Genomic DNA, 24433 nt, shown 5'->3' on the forward strand with positions numbered 1-24433 from the left:
ACACAACATGCACAACACTGAGAGCATAAAGAACTAACTGAAGGCAGGGGATGGACTAATGCATCACTTTACCACAGTAACTCTTGGTAGTTGAAGATGGAATACAATGTGGTTCATATTTCCCTTTTAGTTATGTTGGAGAGATAAATCCATTTAAAAAACTACATTTCATACACATTGTATTAAATCATTATCATCAATACTGAAGTGTGTTATATAGTTATTGTTGATATATATTACAGATATTACAATACTACCATTGATGAGTCAGCTGTCATGAAGACTGGTCACTCGTATGTAGAACTCTTCATGCTTGTGACTATGTGACTAGCTCCAGTAAATACCTAAAGTGGATTTGTGTGTTGAATTTTGAATTTGTAAAGAATAGAAAGGATACGTGAAAGCTGTGTCTACTTTGATGGCTAGCCTACAGGAGCAGAGCCCTATAAAAATAATGTACCTGTTCTTGACATAGGTGGATAATGTGGTAATCTTGGTAATTCCATCATATGAGCTCTTACATGCAAAGCCGAAGCAACGCAATCCATATATATGTTGTGGGAAAATTCAGCATCTTCAGTTTGCAGGTTTGTTTGTTTTTATTTTAACAAGGTGAATAAAAGGGAATTATTCAGGCTACACAGCTCTTTGTCTGTCACTCAGTCAGCAGGTCATCACTTGATCAATCAAACACTTTGGTCCAGACTGAAATAGCTCAACAACTATTGGACTGATTGCTATCATAGACTGTATATAACATGGACGTAGTCTCTATGACTTCACCCTTTGGTTTCTGAAGAGGTGTTTTGAAGCCTAACTACTGTAGTCCCCATATTGGCAATGCTGCCTATACATTAACTTTTGGTCTATCTAACAATCAAAGAAGTGGACTTCACGCAGGTCTTTAGCCTCCTGGCAAAACAGTTTTTTTAATCACCCCTTGTGCAGTGTTTCCAATAATTAATAACAGCTATTGATAATAATTTGTTTTCAATGTTCATTTTAACTGTAAAAATAGGCATTTTAATATAGGACCTAATGGAGCGTCCTGAGCTTTTGCAGCCAGCCTCAAGTGGACACTCAAAGAACTGCAGTTCTTTGCACTTCCTCATTGGCTTCATTTATATAAAACAAATAGAGATTGCATGCAGCTTGATTGCTCTGCTATATTGCAAAGACATTCAATTTATCCAGAAAATGAGTCCTACTGTACCAACTCAATGTTTAGCTGGCTTTTACTCTAGTGACATAGATGCTAGCACACTTTGCAAAAGTTCCTGTGAAATATACAGAAATCTACTAAATGTATTTGGAAAATGGAAAATTTGAATTTACATTTAGAATGAGAAGAATCTTAATGATCTTATTGTCTTTTTCTATACCATTTGAAGCTCCCCAAGGTTGGCATTTGTATTTTAAAGAATAGTTCCTCGAGTAGATTGATTGCTGTTTCAGATCACCTGAAAGGTATCAGCATATTGGCACTGCCATTGTGGAATTGTTTGCAAGCTGACATTAGCAGTAAGGTCACAGCTACACAGTGACTCTAACAAATCTCTCCTTACTGCTTTAAGTTAAATGGTTTTAGATTGATTATCAATCATTTTATTTCATTGTACAGTATTTTTCTGTTGGTTGGTCAAATTCTCTGACCTCCAAGATCCACTGAGTTTTATTGAATGAATGAATTAAGTTGAATAAAAGAAAGTTTTGAAAAAATTAATACGAAAAATTTTGACTCCCTGAGAAGTCATTTCAGTTTAGACAAGTTGTTCTCTGTTGGCAGTGAAAAATGGAAGGACACTTGACTAAAGTGTCACTTGGTATACTAGATATAACAGAAGGCAAAGTTTAAGGAGAAATAGTTGAATGCCTACAATACAGAAAATATAAAACTGCCAAAATATGACATAATAAAACCTGGATAGAATAAAATAGCTGCAAACTCAATACTCCCCCAACACCACATGCACATTAGATTGATGCCTTTTTACAATGAAGGTTTTGTTATGTAACTTGTCAGATATCCCTACATCTCACTGCCAGAATGTCCATCACCTCTGACATAAATCTGAGGTCATCATTGTCCAGATGATCAGGAACACGGCCTCCCTCTGCACTCGCCTAAACAGCTGTTGTGCGTTTGATCTGTTTACACTCTCGTCTGGCACACAGGCAGACTGACACCGGTGACCTTATCCACGGGTGCTTCCTCAGACTTGTGTGGGAGATGAGAGGAGCATGCAAATGAGCTCTTTTGGCCAATCGCTATGTTGCCTTCAGTTGTGAGCGCAGGTCTAATCACTTTCCCCAGGAGTTGCTTTGCCTTCCGGTGGATGGTCAAAGATTGGATGTCCCTCCCTTCCTTTCCCTTCTGCCTTCTGCCTTCTGCCTACGATTCTCATCTCTGTCGTTCAAGGATGCGGTTGTTTTTTTGTTTTTTTCATCTAAACTAATCTTTGCAGATCATATATATAGCTTTGACAGTCTGTGTTCATGAAAAGGGCATTCATCATTCAAGAGTTGATCTGTTACAACTTTAACATTTAAGATCTGACTTTTTGGATAAAATAGTGACGATAGCCTTTTTGTTTTTGATTCTGTGTTTTCTTCAACGTTTGGGACATGAGATAAAGAAAGTCCGGGGATAAACAGAGTGGAGGACAGGTGTGCTGCATCGGGGAGTTAGCCCTGTTTTTATTTTTAGCTGCAGACCTTCAGGGGTTCTTCAAAAATGTGTTGGTATTAAGGCTGTTCTCCTGTGGTGCACTGTCGCACTGTCACTCACTATCAGTCAGCCCTGGCTTCAGCTCTTTCTTTCTTTCTTATGTTAAACGATCTAAAGAATCACAGAGTGTGCAAGATAAAGTTTTGAGCTAGAAACACTGTTATTCAAGAGCAAAGCTGGATTCATTGATTTATTTCATCCAAATTTGTATAATAGTCTAATCATTTCTTAGTCATGCATTCTGATGCGACTAATGGACAAAAAAATATCATCTGCAATTTTATGCATTAGTACAAATCATACAATTAGCCTCATTTGAATGCTTGTAGGCGAGACATTTATTAGACTATCACACCACATGGGCTCAAGCTGTTAATGCAAAAGAACGTCTGCTGAGAGACATCTGCATCTTAAAGCTCATAATCACTTTTTATATGATCAACAGACACGAGTGCTTTTAATCACAGCACTTTCCCTCTCTCCTTTTACTCCAAATCAGTTTGTCTTTTAGTGAAAAGATAAATGCCAATTAATTTGATTGTGTTTATAGAGGAGGTGAACATTTATTTTTTTTGCAGATGAAAAGTGGATTTAATCATTTGGATATGCTGAGTTATGGGCATGGGGCATGTTTGTTCCACTAAACATAGAAAAAGGTTTGGCAGATGGCTGCCACCACGTCATGATCAGACTCTGCTGGGTAAATAAAGTCTGTTTTGTTGATCGGACCACCATGTGACTGCTGTGATGCAGCAGTGTTTGGATTAGCACCCTGCTGATCAGAGATTTTTCACCCAGTGGTTCGAAAAGTGGCAGGGAAAATCTCGCGAAAAGAATTTGAGAGACGCTCTGTTCTCCAACAGTATCTACACTGATCCGTCATCTTATCTAAATGAAGGAATGTTAGCTTTGATTTAGCATCATTAGCATCTAACTGTTGTGCAGTATTTGCAGCCATACGGGTTGATCGACATCATGTAAAAAACACAAACATTTGTGAGACTGATTCAGTTATGTTGCTGATTCCAGATACTCTCAGTCCAACCGGGTAGATTCTTGTAATTCCTCTGAACTTTATTCAGCTCTCTAGAATGGATGAAAGGAGACGTGGCTGCCAGTTCACCGCTCGGCCCCCTTGGAGGCTTAGGAAGGAGAGACGAGACGAGAGCTCCCACTAAGCTGCTCGGAGACTGCCACGATATTGACAGTCAATGCAGCAGACTTATCTTTGCTGGCAATGACTGGAGTCATTGTGAACTTTCAATCTGTGTCTTATATGCCCACAAGAACTGATGTAATAGACTTTAGAAAGAAAAATAGATTATAAAATTGCTAAAAGGAAGTAACCTTTAGGCCAGGAGGTCATCGACAGAAATAATGATTTTGCAGAATGGCTTTAATCTCCTTCAAGATATGTTTAGAACCTATGAATTTGCTTTGCCAGACAGTTTTTGGAAGAAATACAGAGTCATTTCAGCCTGGATTAACATGCATAGTTTGAGAGTTTGTGTCCTGAAATGTCCTTTTTGAACATCAGGGGATGTGTGCAGAATTTTTTTGACTTGGGTGGCTCTAACCAGGGTCCTGGTTAGAGCCGTGACCCACCGTAACCCACTATCTACTTTCAAGTAATAAAAAAAAGGACGGTGATATAAACATTTTCATAGCTTAATTATTTAAGAACTTGAAAAGATGATGTCCAATGTCACGCAAACTTCGCATGCAAACTCCGGCCAACTGTCCAGTGGTTTGAAGGATTGCTTGCAAATGTTTGTGGACTTGTTCCTTTCCTTTGCACCCTTCTTATAAAACAGATTTTAAAAGTATTTATTTACAACAGAGTCCAAATTTTTCAATTGTAACATTAGTTCCACCTCTGACAAGGCAAATAGAACATCATAGTTCAGGATTTTCTGGGTGGCCATTAAGATTTCAAGGGGGGGCCCATGCCACCCCTGGTAACCAGTATTGACACGCTGTTGACTTTTAACAATGGTAAAAACAATATTGCAACTAATGAAAAGCAGTCCCTAGTCATCTCAGCTTTTTGGAGTCTTTTGGTGTATTTTTTTTGTTCTACTTCTTGGCCTGAATGTCACTGTTTTGGTTCACCCTCAACAGCCTCATTTATAGTTGCAGCGGGCAGCTGTTTTGAGTTACTAAGCTGTGCCAGACCTTATTCTCTCTAGTTGTTGGGCAAAATCAACTTTATGTGAGCATTATTATGTGTCTGCTGGGTGTGATAACTGTTTTCTAACTATATTGATCCTATCAAGTTATAATAATAGTAATAGCTGTTGGTTTTGTTAAGTTTATCTGCCAAAAGTTGACAAATAAATAAATGAATGCACAAATATGCACAAATAATGCACAAAGCGCTTCAAGTTGTTTTAACACAAACATGAAACAGCTCACAAAATATTTAAGTCTAAAACTTTCCTATGGTGACCGATAACAATATGACAGAATGTGCTACAAATCACAATTTTTGATCAAATTGTCAAATAGATTGAGATGTTTTTTGATTTACCTTTGTATTGATGTTTTCTTCAAACTGTGTGTGGAGCTTTCAGGGAACTATGCTTTACTTATTTTATTGATCAAAACTCTTTCTTGGTGACATTAAAGCTCCTGTAAAGAGTGTTTTTACTAGTTTTAAAACAGACTTAAATTGATACTCATGGCACTATATGACCTACAGGCGTTAACATTACCATCGGCGACATTTATTATTTCATTATTGTTATTTTAAATACCTGAAACAGCTGCTGGGGGGTAGGTGTCAGAGAAAGGTATTTGCAGCTTGCAGAGCAAATATTCTTGAACAGGAATATATTTCATATTTGTTTTTTTTGGTTAAAATCAGTCAGTTAAAAATCCTGAAATCCTAATGGGAACTAAACAAATATGAGCCGATATTTATTTCATGTTTGCTATGAACAAGAGGCATAAATTCTATTACAGGCAACAGACTTAAAGTCATTTTTTCCCACCTCTTTATCCAACTCCTTTCATGGAGCCCCTTAGATGTGCTCTTATTTAATCCCCTTTTCACATATTCACTTCTCCCTGTTCTGTATGATAGAAACTGAGAAGTTAGCTCTACAGTGTGCAGTATACTGAGATTTTCTTTTTACAAATAAATCATCATTATTTGCATCCTTCAATCTATAAAATTGGCTAAAATGCATTTTGGGATTATGTTTGACTTGTGTTGTACATGCTAATAACACTACTTCTACTATGTCACATAAAGTATAGTATATAAAGGGGATTATAAAATACGTTTAGAAGGATTTTAGATAAAGCCTGTGAGTGCTGGAGACCAGTCTGAGCTTTATTATCATGAAAAGCGACTGCAGTTACTAAAATAACAGAAGTTCAGAGGCCATGCGAGAAAATGCCACTGCCCCTCTTTGATCTTTGTAACCTTCTTCTTGAGGTGGGGGTGGTGGGGATTCACTCATCCATATATTTGTTTGGGGACAGGGAACAGTTGGAGCGTTTAGCTTCCTGTCAACCCTGTGCCCTTGACTCTGTTCTGAACTGGCCCTGCCCAGCACATCATCACCGCACCACTGCGTACCAAGACACCGAGATGACATGCAACATGTCCCCTGACTCCAGGAGAGGAGGGAGTGGTGGGGGGAGGGAGGGGGGGGAGTCATCACTTATTCTTTCACTCGCCTGCCACCTCTTTTGTCTCCTGGCTTTTTAATTTCCCCGTCCCTTGTTTTCTGTCAGCTGATGATGCATAATATCCATGCCTTGTTTGAACGCGCGCAGGTTAGATGCTGTGTATGAGGTGAGCTCTTGACAGATAGAGATATGTCGGCATTATTCTCCGGGATCTGTGACAGGTTAATTCTTGGAGGGGTTGTAAATACAAAGACAGATGAATTATGCATGGCGATATAAAGGAAAGTGATGGGCTTTGTGGTGCAGCTAGATAGAGTCTTTCTGGACAGCTTAACGTATGGATGCATGTTTGCTGAAATGAAGCGACCTCAAACAGATTCATAATGCTTCCTGTATTGCTTGGAGAAACTTTCTAAGCAGACAAATTAACAAAGAGGCCTATAGGAATGAATTTTTTCAGGGCACAAATGATGATAGATCCAGTTTTCCTTATGACCTTTACCTTGAAGTAGTCCGGCCGTCTCCCACCTATACAAATATCGTCAATTAGACATACACATTTTTAGCAATTCAAGCTCTCTAGTTTGAACCATGATGATCAAGAATATAAGCAGTTAATTTACAGATTGAACATTTCTCATTGTAAATTTTATTGACCTATGATGGAACTGAGCTCCCTCAAACATCTGCCTGATAAATCCTGTACTACAATGTTTGCCCACTGTGTTTGAAATATGACACAGTTCCACTTAACACAGCAAGAGCATATTTGAATCATAGGTACTTGGTCCTACACTGTAAACTACTCAGCCTCCCCACAGCAGCAGCAATTAAAGCAGTGGCACTAAATCTCACATGAAATATGAAGCATCTGCCCTAACATTATAAAGAAAGAAGTACATTTCTAATTAGAAACAAAATTAGCTTATTAATGCTTCAAAGAAAACGAGTAACAGCAAAAGTATTTTTTTTAAATATTAACATGAGTAAGGTTATTGTTAGAGGGATGTAGAAACATTGATGAAATATGATTCGTCTGTATCTGTGTGATGCAGCTTGATGGAAATTCAGCCTCTTTTTTTAGTGATCCAGATCATTTGGCTCAGCTCAGTATCAAATGGCTCCCAGATGGCTCTTCATTTGGTACTAATTTGGCTTTCATTAAATCAGCCAAATGTAGCAATGTTTTTACCTATGATTGATATGTGTGCATGTATTCTGTTTCAGTTATTCATTGTAATTATACTATCTATCATAATCTACAGAATAACACTACACTACACAATGTTTTGGTGTAAAAAGCATTAATATTATACCATTAAGCACTAGTCCTCCTGTGTATTGAACGCGTTTCTTATGCTGAACACTTTTTAAAAGGGGCAACCTCTGGTGTAGAAAAATTAAGCCGATACAGAAGTGCAAAACACTGCAGTACCTCAAGTGTCCTCTTGAGGCTTGCTGCCTGTGAGCCGGAAAATCCAATACACACCCATTGAAAAAAAGCGGTGTGGATAAAATATGATCTCTTTAATCTGTCGTATAAAACAAAAAGGGGGAAAGTAAACCAGCTCTCAAACGTGAACCAGCTCCCATCATTCACATAAAAGAGCCTGCTGTATGAGCCGACTCGTTCGCTAAGAACACATCACTATGCAGCTCAGGAGTTGAATGATATGTGTTTATGACACATAAAGTGTGATTGATTGATCACACTTTATGTTAACGCCACTATAATTGTTTGGAACAGTAAACAATAATTTACAGGTTTGGAAAGAAGGACAAAAAAAACCTCTCTTTCATGGTAAAATATGAGAGAGAAAAATCTGAGCTCCGGGGTAGACACAAGGATGACGTTTGATGTGACTATGCCTTGTATCAATAAAACCTGTAATTATGTCTTCAGCTATGGAAAACAATCAAGTTAAATTGAAATTAAAAATATTCCCATTTGGTCTTTTGATCTTTGTGTGCTAAACAGTGGTAGTGAGACATGTCATAATAGAAACATACATTGAGACATACCATAAAAACCCTACCCAGAGTTACTACTACCAAAATAAACTTAATGTATGAAAATCTAAAGTACCTGTGAGATGAGGGTTCAGTGTGTAGCAGTGTTGTCACTCTTGAAGAGAAGAAAACACAGGATGGAGGTGGATAACTTTCTCAAGGAGCACTTCACTGTTCAACACTCCTCTGCAATTTCAAACAAACACCACTTCCTGGTTCATAGTCACATATGTGAACTGAACTAACCAATCAGGGGCCTGGAGGACTTAGTAAGGTACAGGTAAAGTTGAGAAAAAGAGCAGGGGCTGTATTCAGAAAGCTTCCAAGTACAACGAGTTGTTCTAAGAGACAACATTTAAAGACACTTCTTAGAATCATGATGTTTTCTAAGAATGTTAAGTTAAGACTAGATCCCGCTAGAGAATCATTTATTCACAAAGCATCTTGGCTCAGCTATAGGAGTAGAGTTGAAGACTTTTAAGAGGCTTAAGAGTTTCTCAACAAGAGAAGAAAATAACAGAGCGAAAGGAGAAATGTTCTCCAAACACTGAAAGACAGTGAGTTCATTTATTCATAAAATATTACATTTTGTATCATTCAGGGATCATGTTTGTGGTAGATCACAGAAGAAATCCAACTCAGCTCATGCCCAATGCATGATCTGCTTTAAGATTCTTGTCAACTATAAAAAAAATCACTTCTGCAGCACTGATGACTTGGGCCGGTCGCAACCATCAATCAGCGAGGTGATCACACAAACAATGACAGTGCTGTCACAGCCTCATTAATATCAATTAGATTAAGCACTTAAATAATCAGCATATTAAATAATCGTGAATAAAAGAAAATAACTGTCAGCATGTGAAGAGGCTACTGTGCAAGAGCACTTTTAAAGTATAAGGCAGTATTAATTACAAAATAGTGTTCATAATTACACCAAGTCTGACTAGCCTCTATGATCTTGGATTAAATAGTTAATCGTGATTATCCACATTTTTATTAATGTGTTAGAAATGTCATTATTTCACCTTCAAAAATTGTTAGGCCCAGTGTCTACCTAGCTTTTTTTTATGAGTGCCAGTGCTTTTTAAAAATTGTTTTCAATAAGGAGAGTGTCAATAAGTGTTCACAGAATCAGGCGGTCACCAGGTGAAAAAGAGCAGCGCTCAGCATGTTTTTTTTCGAAACACGCCTTTTTGTGCGGCCGCTCTGAGCGCTTGAGTAGAAAATCTTTCAACTTTTCAGGCGATGTTGACATCACCGGCGCTCTTTTCCAAATGTATGATATTCCCCGTAGTTTTGCCGCCTTCTTGAACCTGCATCCTCCTCGCTCCGAGTCAAAAATAAATTACCTAAAATATCAAACATACAGTAAAAAATAACGGGGCCGGGTCGGTCATACAGCAGCCTTTGTCAACAGACTGTTGTCATAGAGACAGGATGGACTTGCAGCGCTTTTCTTCTCGGTGCACAGACGCTTCATGAGAGCGCTTCCAAGCGCACAGTCAATGTTTTTCTACCTGGCAAAAAAGCTAGGTGGACATGGGGCCTTAGGGTTTTTTTGTACTGTCTTAAGCTGAGGGTACTTTTATTTGTATCAACCAATCACAGCGTTTGAAAGAATGTATCATACCTATCAACAAAGTCAACCACACCTCCTAACCTTTTAAGCTAAGTTAGGATCTCTTCGAGGAGAGCCTGAGAATGTTTGTGAGTAGAAGTAGAGTCATCAGACTTTTGTTTCAAAGTGATGCTGGTGAAAATAAATAAACTTGTGAATTTGTGCAAAATAACTTTGTTACATAAAAAAATTGTAAAATGAATAAATAAAGGCCTCGTTGAACAGGCCAGAGGGGGGACTCTTGGCTGTAGTCTAACTCTGTTTGTGTTTTACTCTGTGTTTTGTGTGTGTATGTTCTTTGGTGGGAATTGTCTGTTGTGACAGTAACGGTGCTGTGAAAAAGAATTTCCCCATGGGGACAATAAAGTCTAAAATGAATTCACTGTATAAGAGTTATAAACAAATGTATTCAAACACAGGAATAAATTTTACACACTAACTGCACATACTTATTATTCAGTGAGAGCCATTTCACAATAAATGCCTTCAGGTATATCGTGTTTTTGGATTATAATAATGAATATATATTTGCATATTTAAAAGCTTCAAACAAATGATTTGAGAACAAAAAAAATGTTTGTCCCCTACATAAAGAGTCAAAATCTTAAGTCAAAGATGAAGAAAATGAAAATACCAGTAAAGTACAAACACTTTAAACGCACAGTATGTAAAATCACCTCTCAATCAAAACAATAACAATAGATGACGTCGAGGCTAGCGGGGAATCATGGGAGTTCTCTCTTGTGCAGTATGGTCAATTACTTTAATCTGATTAAATCTGAAGAATCAGACATCATGTTGTTGATTTTTTTTTTTTTAAATCATTTTAATGGATTTGTTTCATCCTATAGAAGGAATAAAAAAGTTTCTGTGCTAGACACATCCTGACAAAGATTTAAATTAACCAAACTTATTAGATTTACTTTTAGGGTTTACATTTGAATACAGACAAAACTTCAGTTGAACTGAATCCCTACATCTCATCTTTTCCTCAAATCGCACTTCAATAATCTATCCACGTAAGATTCTAAATCTATTTAGCTCCCTTTAGGTTTGGATTTTCAAAACAGGGGGGACAAAGACGAATCTCATTAGCATTAACTGCTAGAGGGCTAAAATTGCAGGCGATAAGATGGTATTTTGGAACGATTTAAAGTAAATCCTCTTAAACCTCACAATACAGTATGACTCAGCTTCCTTTCTTTCCCGTAGTCCGTGCCTCATTCGACTCATTTGCTGCAGCCTCACATGCCAACGCAATTTTTTGCCGCTTGCCTGGCAAAGGAAGCCGGCAAAACATGGATGAATGTTTCATCTGTGAATCATAATGTTTGTCTTACACCTCTGTACGGGAAAAAAAAATATTTCAGCATATGTGTCAATCTCAGAGTGACAGTAGTTTTTAGAAAGCTACCAGCTTCCAGTGAAGTACTGTGAAGTGACGATGCTGCTTAAGTAACCTTTTGGCTACTTTGAGATCAATTTTCCCCCTCAGAGAGCTTTTCACAGCTTTCCATCCTGCTTTGCCTCATCCAGGTACGCTCTTCTACTTAAAAAAAAGAAACAGAAGACTGAGGCTGTCAGCATCTGTAATTTTAAAAATGAGGGGAATTCCTTGACCATTAAATTGAATTCTTTTCACTCTCCCATGCAGCCTTCAGTGCTTGTACACCCATTCAGCCCCCTTTTCATGCCTAACGAGCTGTATTGTCTTCTTGTAAAAGATACAGCAATTGAATTAGTCAAAAGCTATTTGACTCAACTTGGCTCACCCTTCTGCCAAAGGTTTCTTTTTTTTTTTGTCTTAGCAGGGAGATGCGTGTAACTGTGAAGGACTTCCCCTCCCTAAAGACAGCGCCTGTAATTTTGTCCAGAAATGAGAGGTATCAACCAATAAGAGCGGGCTCTCATGGGAGAGGAAGCTTTAACCTCGAGCATCTGTATTTATGGGAGTACAGCTGTGTCATAACATGTTCAACTGCTCTTAATGAAAACAAATCATAGCATCACTCTGAATGTAATAGAAGCACGATTACAAAATAAACAAGAATATGTATTTATGTTCTTAAAGCTGAAGAGAGGCGTTTTTATCTTACTAAACAGAATGACATTAATATTGATAGATCTTTATGACTTCCAAAAGCAAATTAGACCATCAGAAACAAGATTCTGTATTTCTGTATATTTATTTTTAATGCCTGAAGCCCCTGCTGAGGGGTAGGTATCAGACAAAGTGCCTTTGTTTGAATTTTCCACCGCTAACTGAATGCCAGTGAGTGACACAGTATTTGAATCTTAAGAGAATAGCTGTAAATAAATAACAGGTACAGCCCTGTCCTGAGGTGTTCCAGAAAATCAACAGAAACAGGAGCTTTAAGTTGTGTTATTATGTAATGATAGGCAAACGAAAGACAGAAACTTGTTTACAATGAGACAAAGTCATCCGCATGTGAAAGGTTTTTAAAAAGTCTGTTTTTGAAAGGCTGATGTTGGGACTTCAGCCTTCAGTATAAAATAGAGCACATAATACCCTCACAATATGATCGAATCTGCATCTCTGTATTCTATTTTCCTGTTTCAGTTTTTATGCTAAGTTAGGCTAGAGACATTCCAGCTGTAGATCAAGTGGCAGCTTCCATAAAAGCCAATGCAGAAGTTCAACAAACTGCAGTTCCTTGAGTGTCCACTTGAGGCTGGCTACATAAGCCACAGGTGTCATTAACACCCATGTTAAAAAGCTCCTTTTAACAGCAGAAGTAAACATGTTTACAGTTTGGTTTGGCCAATTTTGGTCAAGACAGATCATTGATTGACTGATAAAAATTGTAGGGGGGTCATTTTTCTATAACTCATCTATTTCAAGACTAAGAGTGTTGCATACATTTTCATACTTACAGTAGGGGCATGCCGAGTTGACTGACAGGGGGGCACGCTGTTGTTCTTTTTCACAAGGCGTTAGGCTCGCCTCAACTACACCTCTTTCCTTTTTTATTGATCGAAAGGTAGGTGGAGATTTCACTTTCCATTATGGCGTTCACAATGGTTGGGCTTAAAAAAAAGTATTTTCAGAAAAACCAATGGGTGATGTCACTGAGACTGCGTCTGTTTTATGCAGTCTATGCTGCTGATCTAAAGTCTTAAGACAGAAACAATGCATTCATATGGATCTTCTTCACTTGTTTTCTAGAATGAACTATACAAGTAAATTAGCCGATCTCAGACCTAAAGGTCTTTGTATGTACAGTACTTCATGTTACCTCTGACAGCCCCTAGAAGTCAAAACACTGACTGTGATTTTTGAAAAGGTTAAGCGTTGCAGGGCAGAATTTAATGTTTCTGTATACTTTCTTTTTTTTTATTTTTTTTTGAGAAATCATGAACTGTGTCAGGGGGGAACGACTTGAAAGAGAGAAATAATGACAAGATGACGGGCAACTGTTGCGACCCACCTCCCCTTAGGAAACCAAGTCATCATGTTGTCAGGCCGTATCGATCCATGAGAAAGAGTGAAAGAGACTGAGCTGAAGAAAGAGGGCGAGAGAAAGATGGAGAGGGTGAGAGGTGTAGGGATGAAAGTAAAGCAGGGAAGAATGTTCTTTTTCCAAAAGTGGCTTGTGCGATTTTATCATGCTCAGTGAAAGGGGTGACATTTCAGTAATGCTTTATTCCTCACTTTGGCATTTCAAATTAATAAAAGCCTCTAATAACTATGCAGATTGGAAAGATGGAGGATGAGTTGACACACAATGAGCTAACACACTGAACAATGCAGCAATTTCCCTCTCGCTGTCTCCCGTTCTTTTCTCTCGCTCACTCAATTTCATCCTAGTTTCTATCAATTTCTCTGCGATGACCCCCGCATCTCATTGTAAAAAGGCTGAGAACCGAGTCTGTGTCCTCTGATTTTCTTCTCAATGAGAGAACACTTAGAATTCCTCAGCGGCATATTTTCACGTGTTTTAAAGCTCCTTGTATGAAACCAGCAGGAGTCCAAATCAATAATGCAATGATTTTAGAATAATTCATCTGCTAGTTGTTAGGGTGGAGGCATTCTAGGGTAACTAATGGATTTCATTTTGGTTTTGCTTTGAATTGTTTCAAACTATATTGTCTCTTAGCAGCAAAATAGGATCGAGATTTGGCTTTGTTTAGTCCAATCACAGTTGGAATCATTTATGTGGGCAATCATTTATTGGGTAACACTTTAAATGAAGGTCACAATATTCACCATTAAATAGTAACTTATTAGCAGGCTAATTGGTAGCATACTGGGTGCCTGTTAGCACTTATTAGTACCTTATTCTGCATGACCATTTTCTATAGCTAATAGGCCGCTAACTAAGTTTGCTCTCAATAGTCTCCTAATTACTGCTGATTGATAGTGAGTTAGGAAGTTGTTGTACATGAATTATGATCTTAATATGCTTTGCTTACTTCTACATTATAAGGGTCATACTAAGCAAAGCATATTAAGATCATAATTCATGTACAACAACTTCCCAACTTGCTATCAATAAGCAGTAATGACTTATAGACAGCCCGCATGCTAGCAGGCTAATAAGCAGCTAGTTAATGGTCAATAATGTGACCTAATTTAAAGGGTTATCATTTGTCTATATGGGGCTTTAATTCTGAGTTAAAATACAATGACCAGCTAATATACTGTATGGCATTAGCCAATCTAATTGTCTTAAAAACGCTCAAAGGAGTTCAATAATTCATGATTATACTTTTTTTTAAAGTATCAATTATCCCTGAATTGCTGTGTTGTTATAATTTTTTTTAACATGGGCCAAGTATTGCATATCCAATCATAATGTATTACATCATATTACATCATATTGAATCATATGGTATGGTACCACATCGTATCTTATCCCATCGCATCGTATCATTTTGAATGGTATCAAATAGTATCTTATCATATCATGTAGTATCTTATCATATCATATAATATCTTATCATATAATATCTTATTGTGAGATATCGTGCGATTTCCCACTTCTGATACATGTTCCACTACAGTTTGAAAACCAGACCCTAAAGTCAAAACTCATGGCTAACCAACAAAAAGTTACTGCATGAAAACTCCATTTTCCTTTGCCTAGAGCAGACCTCTGCTTCTCTTCAATAGGAGGAAAGCTAATTACCTCCTGACTCTTTCTGAACATAAAGCACAGACATGAGATTTAGATTGATCTTTCCATCTAACTCTCAGAACCAAAGCATAAAAGTGTTTCAACACATTTCAGAAACACAGGAGTCCATTTTCTCAAATACCAGAGCATGTGTGCTCTTTTATACCAGAAAATAATAAAACAGCTTTTCATATTTCACCGTTGAACTAAACCTTTAAATGTATATGTATATAATTAAATCAAACACTTTATCACTCAGGATCAGTCTTAATATGTTGGTGAGGTCATCTTAACTGTCTACATAATATTTTAGCTCAGCTAAAGCAAAGGAGATGCAAATCTCCAACCCCTTCATTGTTAGTGTTTCCCTCCCGCTCTAAAGGATCATACAGTAAGAGATGCCTGTAAATGTATCTGATGTGTTTATTTTGCTCTCAAATATCTGCCCTCTTTTAAGTATTCTGTCTAAAGTTTTCTTGACAAGAGAGATTTCCATTTTTACCACACAGGCAGGCGAGGTTTTATCCAGCTCTGCTTTGGAATACAGAGCGCCACAAAGCCAGGGAGAGAATTAAACGTCCTCTCATTATAGCAATGTTAAAGCTTTTTATTGAATCCTGACATCAGAGGGAGTCTAATCCCACACACAAGCGAGCTCACACACACTGATGTATGCAGCCACACACACACATAGGCTGATATGCAGGATAATATACAGGTATGCTTGCTTACAGACACATATACACACAAATACAACATACACAAAAAAGGCTTTGATTCAGTGCTCCATATGTAAACACAAGGTTTTCATTCAACACACCCACACACACACACACACCAAAGCCCACCACCACCATCCCCCATGATAATAAGGCAGTATTAAATTTACCCCAGTGGGACTCTGCCACATGGGACAGATAATGAGACCAGGTGTTAATTAATGTGGAGTGCGTTTCCCCTCGCCTTCCCTACACCCCGTGAATCCCAATCAATGTTGCGGCCCTGGATCGAGGCGCGGCTGATTTGCCAAGCAGTGTACTTCAAAAAGCCAGACTGGCTGAGCTGCAGGCCTCAAAGGGACTGCTCTGGCGAGGGCTACGTTCCAAAGGGCGGAGGGCTTGGCATGTGGCAAAACAAAAACACGAGCGGTGGGAGAAAAGTTTGTGTTCTGTTTTGATCAGACGTCTGTAAGGATAGCAAGTAGAGCCGTCGCCTCTGCACCCTCTTGATGTGCTGTTTATCCAACCACCTGATGCATATGTTCTCATTTTGTTTACTGAGTGCAGCCTTGAACATGACACTTAAATTAGCATACTGATGTGTATTTGCGAGCGTTCCCCTTTAAACTAAAAATGTTGAACCCTCTTTATTTTTGCTTAACAGATTATTCATGTTATTTTTATTCCCATCAGTCCAAGCACCTTACATGTATTTGTTTCTATTACGTTTGGCTTCATATGAAGAGCAGTTTGCAAATTGTTTGTTTTTTGTTCACCGTTACCTCGTGCAATTTCATGAAGAGATTAAAAAGAGAAGCAGAGGTGTTGCTTGCTTCAGGGAAACCAGGTCACTTTAATGACCATCTCAGTAGTTGGAAAACAAAACTCTCCGGAGCCTTGCATGATTCAAGAAAGAAATTTGTGAATCTATTATCTATTATTAATTTATAATTGTTTGGGCATGAATGAAAATGTAAAGCAGTTTTTATCTGTAATGGTAGAAAAACATTGTAAAAGACAATGGCAACTCTGTAGTTTATGTAAGTGTGATTTAAAGATGTGAAATGAAGTAAACTGATTAAACATTAGAAAATACTAGTAAGCTTTAACACTCTCAAATGTCAGAGTTTTCATATTTGGTGTCCTGAACACTTAAGTTATCAGACTTTCATGTTGGATAGCCTTTCTTGAACATGCACACAATTTTCATCATTGGTTGTCAAGTCTTCCCTGTCTGTAACCCTTCAACCTTAGATATGATATGACGGAGCACTCACAGGGTCAGATGAGCAATCCTCCCGTCCTTCATTCCTCTGAAGGTCAGAAGAATGAAAAGCCTGGCTCTGTTGTGAGCCACTGCTGGCCATGACTGCAGGTCATTAAAGCTCTATTGAGTTTCTGCCAAAGCTCTGACTCTCCCAATATCTCACCATGGCTCATCTCAGCTGTCTCTTCCGTCAGAGCTTATACAGAGCTCTGAAAGGATCAACACCCAGTCTCTGTGTTCACTATACACTAAAGCGTTCCCACTTCTAAAAAGCCGACCTAGATCTACCTTGATATCATCCTCTTTTTTGGCCCGTCCTCTGTGTATCACAACAAACGTATCATCTTCAGTCATATCGAGGTACAGTGTGAGTGCAGGGAAAAGAGAGTGCACCTCTTCTGCTCTGACTGAAAGTTGACAATTTATTGTGGTCTCTGATGGGTATCTTTTGCTTTTGTGAAGTGGTGCTTCGGCTCAAATCATCTTCCTTTTTGTAACCTGGATCAACTCCCTGAACACTGAATCACAGGCGAGTGATATCAGCAAGCTGTCATTTGTAAAACTCTGCTCCTCTGGTGCACCCCGTGAATGAGGATGGGCACTCCGAGGTGTGATAGAGTGGGTTTGGGCCGGCGACAGGTCTGCAGGTGTCATGCGGCAGGTTAGGAGGTGTAAAGCCAAGCAGGATGATGGGATGATTAATCCAGCAACACCTCCGGTCCAGAGGGAGAGACTCCTCGCACAGCAGCAGAGGATGAGGGTTGAGTACAAAGTAAAGAAGCACACACAGGTCACTGACTCTTTCATTTTATATAACTGCATGTCCCATCTGCAAGTGTGCTCAACAGACACACAAAAAATAATTTATATTTTACACGCAATGGTATTAGAGCATCCAGTTAAAAGGAAAGTGTAGTTTTATTTATTTTTTTAATATCATTGTTATAATAGTAAGAATATACTCACCCAGTACATTGCTTGTTGTACTGTTTTCAACAAATGCTTCAAATTAGATTTTTTTGAAAGAGAAAAATTGGAGATGAATGTCAAAGTTGTTACCCAAACTCTTCATTGTGAACAATGACTGACCCTGTAATTCATGGTGACAAAAATAACTTAAGCCCTGTGTCTTCCCATCATTTTGTCCTTGGAGCACCCCCTATTTGTACCTCAGAAAATCCCTCCATTGCCCTAGCAGGTGTTTGTAGTCGAAATAATATCCAATTAAAGAACCAAACTCAAAAGTTTCAGAATCGGAAGTTGTTAGAAACAGTTTCCAGGATGTATTGAAAGTGATTCAAATAAGTATTTTTGAAAAAATTGGAGGAAAGGAACTGTTGATTAGTGTAAACCTTTCAGAGCATCTTGTGGTGGAATTTCTGCATCTTTGTAAATGTACAGACATTTGTGGATTTATAGTCACAGCTGTACTGATTAGGGCAGGCCATGACTACACCAACCAAGGTCTCTGAGTCTCCCCTCATATCTGGCTGTTTGTTAGACTTAGTGTCTTGTTTCTCTCAAGCTTTTAGGTAGAGTAGGTAGGGTAACATGCCCCCGACTTTAGCATCATCTTGAGGATAAAAACCAAGCCTATAGGACAGTCTGACAGAACTGGCTTGGCCAGAAACTGTATGACATGTGTGCTGATAATTTATTTTCTCCTCTGGAGTCATTTATGAAAAACTTCTTAAGCCGTCTGAGTCTCCTGAATCTTTATCGTGTGAAGTATAAACACATTTCCTCCACACATCTGATCGCTTTCTCTGAACTTAAAAACTGTATTCAGTAAAAGCAATAAAATGAAATAAAAATAATTCATCTTCACTGGAAGTGCACTGCCATGCATCCTTCTCAAAAGATTAGCTTATCAATGTATAGAGTATTTATTGTATGTTTGCCTGAATACAGTTTCAGTGTAGGTGTTTTGTATATGCACTGTTTATGCGGACAGGAAGGTTTGCCAAACGAATCAAAATTGAATGAGTCATTATTTGATTGACACACAATTTGATTAGTTATAATTTCTCAACCTAACATGAGCACCATTATTATTCCCTCCCAGTGTTGTTCTCACTGAGCTGCTGTGTAATTTGTGTGCTGAATGATCTCTTTATAGTCTCAGAGTCTCTGTTCAAAGCCAAAATAAATTTCCCCCAGGACGGTTTGGTAACTGATAGCATGATTTTTCTCCTTTTTTTTCTGACAAAAAATTGCCTCAGTCAAAGCCAAGTCAAGCCAAATTAATTTAGAGAGCATTTGCTAAGCGTAACTGCTCGTCCTGGAGAGAATTACAGAGAAATAAAGCAGAGAGAACATCTCAAACTTCCAGCTTGAATGTCATGACGCTGAAAGAACAAGCTCGCCTAAAGGGAGATGACTTGAGTGGGAAACAGTGGTGAGTTCAATCTGTAATCTGAGCTTCAAGTCCAGGAATCTGTCAACTAAACTGATTGGTTGGCTTGCCTGCACCCATCCTTCACCAGGACCTGTCACGGGCCAGAGAATTTATCTGCAGAGCCGCATCTTGTGTCAAAAGCCACATCAACAGGTTGAGCTTTATCAATCACATCGGCCATATGTCACTCATTTAAGCAACTGCCTCACATCACATCATCGCCTGACCGCAAGTGTGTGTACATGCCTGTGTGTGTACATTTTTGTGTGTGTTCATGTGTATTCCCCAGTTTTTGAATGTTGTTGCCGCCCGCCCCCAAACTCTAATCCAGTGCATCCAATTTAGGAGAGAAAAAACTGCACTTTGAGTTCAATTTTGTGTCAATATTTCAAAGATTTTATTGATGTGCAACAAATGTATTCTGCGTGTGTTCGTTGTCCTGTCACGGTTCGTTGATTCCTGTAATAGAAAACCTCAATAAACCATTGAACACAACCATGAAATTACATCTAAATATCTGCCGAGCCTTCATGACAGTCTGCAGCGAGTATGTCCTGATTGCTTCGTATCGCATGTGAACGACATTTGGATGTACATTCCAAGCTCAAGTCTCAGCCTGCCTTCCCTTGTTCTCTTGCTCTCTTACTGTGTGACACCCTGATATTGGATTGACCTTATAGGCTGCAGAGATCAGGACATCATTAGCTGTGACCAGCCACAGACTGGCTTCTCTGGCTGGGCCTCCTGCATTAAGCCACTGCCCCCGGTCGGATCATATAGCACTGATAGAAAGCAGCTGGGCTCGGTTACACCGCTGCCGTGGTGGCAGTAGAGATGTCAGCAATACCAACAAGAGACAGGCCATTAGAAACCCCCGGCAGAGCGGTTTGAAATGTAGGAGTTTGGAGGACTTTCTAACTGATGTGACAGGGGCTAATGGTGGTCCTTTAAGTGTAAATCTTAGTATTAAAAAGATTAGTAGGATATAATAGAAAAGAAAATTCTGTGTGGTCCTGGAAAAACGGTTATATTTTTAAAAACAATGAAAGATCTAAGTTATAAGCTTCCAGTTTGCAACATAGACCTTTAAAATTTTAGTTTTAAATCCCAAGTTGTGAGCACCTTGATGATATCATAATGACATCATCAAAACGATGTGATTTTTCCATTGGACTTTGGATTATTGCAGAAATACGTTCATGATGATTACATATTTTATCATATTTTAATTAAAGTAAAACAGCGGTTAGGTTATAATCTCGCTTTATCAATACAAGTAAACATCTCATTACACAACTGAGAAGGTGCATGTTTAATACACGATGCAGTGTGTATTGAAGATGTAATTTAATAAAGTAGACACTTGTTTTTATAATAAGTAGAGAGTATCAAACAGTGCCAATAATAATGAAGTGTATAGGTAAATGTAGGGTAATCGGCATGCTGTTTTCATTAAAACATAAAATAAATATATTTCATATGTACAAATTGTCATTCCCAACATCTTTTTCCATCATCATGTTTTATTTCGATGGCATCATTACTGTAACTTCATAAATAACCCTTTCAGCATTGTGCTTTCATGGCAGCATTTCTTTTATAAGGGCATCTTTCCATTGGTCGATATCTCGTTTTTTTTTTTAAAACTCTTGTTTCTCTCGAGCTCCTTGCTGACTATTCCTCTCTCACTCAGCCATGATCACAGGAGACGGATCAAGCTGAGAGGGCTTATTGTTTTCCAATAGCTGCCCCCCGGCAATGGTAGTGCAGCCCTGAGTCTTAAATGACCACAGAAGCTATTGATCTTCATAATGCATTGTTTTTGTTGTTAAATAAGCACCACAGGAAATCCGATGAAAGGTCCTGACCTTTCCCTGTGTCACTATCCACTCCACCTCCACTGGACTTTATGAAAGCATTCCAGTATGCAGGGGGATTCATGGGTCAAAAGTAAACAGTGCTCATGTCACTTAATGTTAGATTTAAAAAGTGTTATTAATAATGAAAAGGTGCTTTCATGAAAGGTTTGTCCGCAGCAGCGGCCATATTTGAACCGGCTGCTTGGTTAGAATAATCACTTCCCTGAAGGCCTGAAGTTGGGTGCAGGCGGAGAGAGAGAATGATTATAGATTCAATTTATGACTGCTTTCCACTGGTCTCTGAACACATCTTCTGCTGGCGTGATAAAGCAAATTTCTCTCCCTTCAAAGCTGCTATTTACCCTGCTTCTCACTGTTCAGCCAGGAAATTGTTTAGCCACAGACGCCGCGGTCTGACTGCTTTATATCATGTTAGAATAAGGCTCCCCGTTCGGGGTAGATGCAAAGGCTGCCATCCCGCTGCTCACCCTGAACATCACTGTTACAACAAATGAAAAAAATTTCAGTGAAAACCCATGTGCTTGAATGACAACAGGGGAATCTGTCTCTCTTACTCTGTCTCTTTCCCTCCTTCTCTCCCTCCCGTACGGTCAAGGTCTGAGTGGACCTCCAAGGCTGTTAGGGGGGGAAAATAGCCTATATAACGAGCCACATCATCGGCAAACAGTTGACACAAGTACGATTTATTGTCCCTGTGGCCAAACTCAGGCAGCAAACATCCTCCCGATTACCCTCTCTCTTTAAGATATCTCTCTCTCTCTTTCTCCTCTCTTTCTGTTTTCAGGCTACACTGTGGCCTTTCAAGCTTCTTGCTGGATCTGTGTGGGTGTGAGAGAACACTTTTAGCAACCAAGATCGCTCTTATAAGAAACACATTGCTAAAAGGTCTCTACTATTATACTCTCTGTCCCTCCCACTCTTTCTCTCTCTGTCTTATGGCAGTATAACCCTTATTACCCTCCTAATTGGATCACGCAATGCTCCTTTGAGTCAGCAGAGCAGGCCCAGTGACCCACAATCCCTTAGTCTGCTTCTACCTCGGCGCAGAGTTATCACTTCCAGCCGAGGAGTGGGTCATTGATAGCACATCAGAGTCCAACATTGAATAAAATGAACAAGTTCTGTATCTAAAAAAACAGGGAGCTCATGCATTCATCTTTCTGGGGAGAAGATAAACATCAAGTAGTTTTTTTTTTCTTCCTTTAAGCCAGAGGAATTTAGGGTCTTTACTCAAAGACAGAAAAGCAGCCATTGGTCTTTTCAAATGAAATATAATGGCGTCTGCTTATCAGTATTCCTGCCAGCGATCTGCGCCCGACAAAGTGGTAGACAGAGCTGAATGCACGGAGAGATAAGCAAGTAATGTTGCAGATAGCACTGTTCTCACCTTTAGATAATTTTGCGTGTAGAGTGTCGGATGATTGCTGATTATCGAACCGCTTTACAGTTGATCTGAATCTCATCTGCACTTAACCTCATTGTTCCTGGAGCAGAGGTGAGAGGAATGTCAATTGGAGTGTGTCTTGTGCTCTCTGGCTCTGTTTCAGCTCCCTCTTTCTCTCTCTGCCGTTCCTCCACACTTGCACACAAGGATATAACCGCGTGTACACACACACACACACAAACACACACAAACAAACACATTCAGAGCTCTCTATCCCCCTCTCACAAACAAACACAAATGCATCAAGAGCTCCTCTTTCTCCCCGCGAACACGCTCACACAAACAGCCAGCCTCCTCCAGTGGATGTCTGTGGTACAGAGCAGACGCAGGCCCATGAAAAATGCATATCCCTTTGCGTGTTTCATAAGAAACACTCATCGGGATTCTATTCCCATCCCAGCAGAGATACCACACAGGAATATCAATTACACTGGCAATTTGGGTGGCAGAGTAGGCAGGAATGGTTGCTGAACGAGAATCTGGGATCCACGGTGTCATCTTAATGAGAGGGTCACTGTCACCAGAAGCTCTGGGGGGCAGCATTCCTAGTGCAGATTATAACATACACGCTGGCCTGAGTGTGATAGAAATGCTATTGAGTACAGTGCCGGAATCCTAATGGGATGGCAGGGTAACGAGCCACTAGAAAATAAACAACCTGGACCAGCAGCTGACCTGGGGGAGGCTTCTGGGTTTGTAATAGTGAGGGTGGGACTATAAAAGCTATGTGCTTTAAAAGCGTAGTGTTCCAAGACTCAGATTTTAGACTGAATTTTTCTCCAATAATAGCTATAGCAGGTTTTTAAACAATCTCTAGCATCCTGTAGACTCATTTTTCATCATATATCTGAAATCTTAACACAAGGAGCCACACATAACTGTTTTATGGACCAAAGCATAAACTCAATTTGTGCAATTTTCACTGAATTTGCTATAAATTAGCACATTTCTTAAATATTAAAGTCATATACAATACAAGCGTTAGGACACTCCATCAATGGCAAAATTATAGATCTTCTTGTCTTAATTAAACATTGCTTGCATGCAGCATTTAGAGCCTAAGGTTCAAACAGCTGATACTTATTTTTGAATTAAACAAACACTGGAACTCTGAGAAATGGTCTTGTTTGAAGTAGTTCAAATAAAGAAACTCCATGTATGTAGTCTTTAAACATTCGGTTCAAATGTTCACGTATGATCTCTTTTCAGGGCAGAACATTGTAAAGCCTCTACCCCTTTTGTATTTAATGTTCTTAACTGCTTTTCTTCTTTACCATTTGTCAGTTTTGTCAAACCTCTTCCTGAAAAAGGGGAAACAGAAAATTTCAGATATTTTCAGCATGGGCCTTGATTTCTTATTTATTTCACCACCATGCTGATCAATTCTGATCAAACTTTCATGAGTCTTGCTGTAGAGTTACCTTCTCCCCAGCTAGCAAGAAGACGATATCTGTGTCCCAAACCAAGGGAGGAATACATTTCTTTCCTCAATAAGAAGGGGCTTGTTTCCCCACATTTTACCCTAGAATTTAATCAACTTAATGTTTGATCAAAACTACTACACTCTGATAAATATACTATTTTAAAAC

General features: G+C 38.9%; 1 protein-coding gene across 3 annotated transcripts in view; it reads left to right on the plus strand.

Annotated features, from left to right (window-relative positions):
- LOC109975356 (netrin-G1-like) overlaps nucleotides 1-24433 on the plus strand; it is a 71921-nt gene that overhangs the window by 8070 nt on the left and 39418 nt on the right. The gene's annotated exons all lie outside the window — the stretch shown is intronic.

This window comes from Labrus bergylta, chromosome 4 (genome assembly GCF_963930695.1).
Source record: "Labrus bergylta chromosome 4, fLabBer1.1, whole genome shotgun sequence".
NCBI classification, from domain to species: domain Eukaryota; kingdom Metazoa; phylum Chordata; class Actinopteri; order Labriformes; family Labridae; genus Labrus; species Labrus bergylta.